This window comes from Elephantulus edwardii, unplaced genomic scaffold (genome assembly GCF_000299155.1).
Source record: "Elephantulus edwardii isolate Elephantulus edwardi_28Jun2011 unplaced genomic scaffold, EleEdw1.0 scaffold00123, whole genome shotgun sequence".
Taxonomy (NCBI): Eukaryota; Metazoa; Chordata; class Mammalia; order Macroscelidea; family Macroscelididae; genus Elephantulus; species Elephantulus edwardii.
The window spans coordinates 4606289-4610049 of NW_006399873.1; positions in this window are offsets into that span (position 1 = coordinate 4606289).

Sequence of the window (3761 nt, forward strand, 5' to 3'; positions counted from 1 at the left end):
CCAGAGTAATGTCTACATGTGCTTCATTGACTATGCAAAAGCACTTTACTGTGTGGATCACAACAAATTGTGACTAACCTCGAGATGAATGGAAATCCCATAACACTTGATTGTACTCACACAAAACTTTTACTTGAACCAGGGGCCAATCATCAGGACACAGAAAGGAAACACTGCATGATTCATATCAGGAAAGGAGTATGTCCGGACTGCATTCTGACTCCATACTTTTTCAATCTATATGCAAAACAGAACATTTGGGAAGCTGAATTTTGTGAGAAGGAGTGCGTTGTCAGTGTTGGAGGAAGTCTTATCAAGAACCTGCTTTATGCAGCTGACACAACCTTGGTTGCTGAAACAGAGGAAAACCTGAAGCCTTTGCTTGAAAAGGTAAAGGACGATAGTCTTCAGTATGAATCAAAGCTCAACATCAAGAGAGAGATACTCACCACAAGGCCAATTAGCAGTACCATAATAGATGGAGAAGCGATTGACATTCTTAACAATTCCAACTTACTCATTTCCATAGTTATAACATATACAACATCTGAGGGAAACTGCAGTAAGTTTAGCTATGAGTCCTTATGTATATGGAAATCTCATGGAGTAGTCTGCAGGGAACTGCACTGGTAACCTAAAGGTAGTGCCTTTGTGATGGTTGAAATCAACCGCTTTGTGATGGTAGAGAATGATCTTCAAAAAACATGGACAATATCCCCCTGCTCTATTTATAACCTTGGAAAATTAGTCTTCAAACTGACACATTGTTTCTCAGTAATTTGAAAAGGTTTTACATACATTTTTTCCAGACACACGCACGCACACACACACACACACACACACACACACACACACGTTGTTGTTATTAGATGGCTTTGAATCAAATTCTATGCATAGCTGCCCTAGGAGCAACAGATTTGACAGATTTATCCTGTTCCAACGTTATCATATCTAAGACACTTGAGCCAATTTCTATTGTCACTTTGTCTATCCATCTCACTGAAGTGGATATCCATCCATCTCAACTCTCTCCTTTTCCTTCACTGATCCTCTGCCTTGCCTAGCATGAATTCCCTTTTCAAGGAATAGCATTTCCTGTCAATATACTCAAAGAATAAGAGATGATGCTTTATCGTCTTTTCCATCAAGTAGTGCCCTAGCTGCATTATTTATTTTTCAGGACATATCTATTCTTTGGGCAGTCCATGGGATATCTCAGTGTTCTTTTCCAACACCAAAACTCAAGGACATCATTTCTTCTTCTGTCTCCTTTATTCATTATCTAGCTCTCAGACACATAGCAATCGAGAAAACCAAACACTAACAAAAATTGCCTAAATTAGCCACATTTTAGTCCTCAAACTGACATCATTACACCTCAGTAATTTGGTAAGGTATTGAACAATGGTTTTCCCATTGTAATAAATCTCTTTATCTCCCAATTGGTGATACTAAGGGTATAGATTGTTGATACAAGATGAAATTATTGACGATTTCTATCTTTTCAGCTTTGAATCTACAATTTCAACCTTTTCCTAGAGGTGATTGCTTATCCATCAATGTTAAGGAACTTGGAGTATAATTACCTGGTGAACAAACTGGAAGAGATAGAGATGAGCTAGAGATAGAGATAGAGAGAGAGAGAGAGAGATGATAGAGATAGAGATAGAGATAGAGAGAGAGAGTTAGAGATAGATTATTGTTGTTATGTACCATCTAGTCGCTTATGACTCATAGTGACCTTATGTACAAGAGCCCTAAATGCCATTCTATCCTGTGCAAACCTCGCTGTCTCAAACACACTCATTCCCATCACTCCACTCACAGAATCGATTCATCTCATCGAGGGTCTTCTTCTCCGGCACCGTCCCTCCACTCTCCCAAACATGATGTTCCTCTCCAAGGACCAGTCTCTCCTTGCAACATGCCCAAATTATGTCAGACGAAGCTTCGGAATCCTTGACTTCAAGGAGCAGCCCGACTTTACCCTCCCCAGAACAAACCTGTTCGTTCTCCCAGCAGTCCATGGTGTAATCAACACTCTTCTCCAGCACCACAGCTTGAAGGCATCAATTCTCTTTCTATCATCCCTAGTCACTGTCCAACTCTCCGATGCATAGCACGTAATTGCAAAGACTATAGCCCAGACCAGGTGCACCTTAGTCTCCAGCCTGACATCATTGCTCTTCAGTACTCTTGAGAGGTCCCTCACAGCTGACTTTCCCAACGCAATTTGTCTCTTGATTTCCTGGCTGCTGTTACCAAGAGTGTCGACTGTGGAACCACGTAAACTAAAACTGTTATCTCAATCTCTTCACCATCCATACTGATGCTGCCAATTGATGATGCGGCCAAGTGATGAGTATCTTTGTTTTCTTGATGTGGAGCTTCAATCGATATTGAAGACTGCAGTCCTTGACTTTATGCAGCAAGCACTTCAGGTCCTCCTCAGTTTCAGCAAGCAGCATTGTGTCATCTGCATAATGCAGGTTGTTGGCGATTCTTCCACCAATCCTGATGCCACATTCCTCCTCATACAGCCCAGCATCTTGGATGATCTGTTCTGCATACAGAATGAAAAGGTATGGAGACAAAATATATCCCTGATGGACCCCTTTCTTGATTTTGAACCATCCAGTGTCTCCCTGCTCTGTTCTGACGACTGCCTCTTGGTCCAAATATAGGTTTCGCTTTAGCACAATCAAATGTTCTGAGATTCTCATTCTTCTCAGAGTCAGATATATAGAGAGATAGAGATAGAGATATATAGATATAGATGATATAGATATAGATGTGTGTGTGTGTGTGTATGTGTGTGTGTGTGAGTTATTCACCATAGCAAGAACATGAAAACATCCCAAATGTCCAATCATAGTTGAATGGATTGAAAAAATATGGTACAATCACAGAATGGAGTACTACACAGCACTCAAGAGCAATGATTTAAAAAAAAAATACTACACAATTTGGGAGGGATTGAGGAGAATTGTATTGAGTGAACTAACTCAGTCTCATAAGGACAAATACTGTATAAGACCATTATTGTACAAATAGAAAGATAATTAGGAAAACATGTATGAGAATACAAAGGGGCAGAGGGTAGGAACAGAGAGGGGAAGATGACAGGGGGAAAGTGATAGGGTTACATAATTTGATGGGAAGAAGAAGGGGTTATTAAAGGATATGGGAAACATCCAGGGGGATCTAGAAAGATAGGTTAATGATGAGCATAATTCACTGTGGATTAATTTTACAAAATATAATGAATGTGAATGCTTGTGTGAAACACATCGGCATGAAGGATAGCATAACAAACAATGTATACAAACTTTGTAAGCAAACCAATATAAAAGAAAAAATATTTTTTAAAAAAATGCTATATTTGAAGAAAATTTAATAAGGTAATAAATATTCACTTTTACCAAATATGATATGAATAAGCTGTTGGTGAAGAAAAGAAAGCCAAAATTATAATTCTGGAAACTTGGTCATCTTATTTTTAAAGATATCTATAAACTCTTTATTAAATCCAAATAAAAAAAAAACCCTAAAATTGTTGTTGTTATTGTTATGTGCTGTCGAGTCGTTTGCGACTCATAGTGACCCTATGGACAACAGCCCTAAACCCTGCTCTATCCTGTGCCAATCACATTGCCTCTGACATACCCATCCCGATTACCCCAGTCACTGAATCAATCCACCTCATAGAGGGTCTTCCCCTCCTGTACTGGCCCTTTACTCTACCCAGCATGATGTCCCTC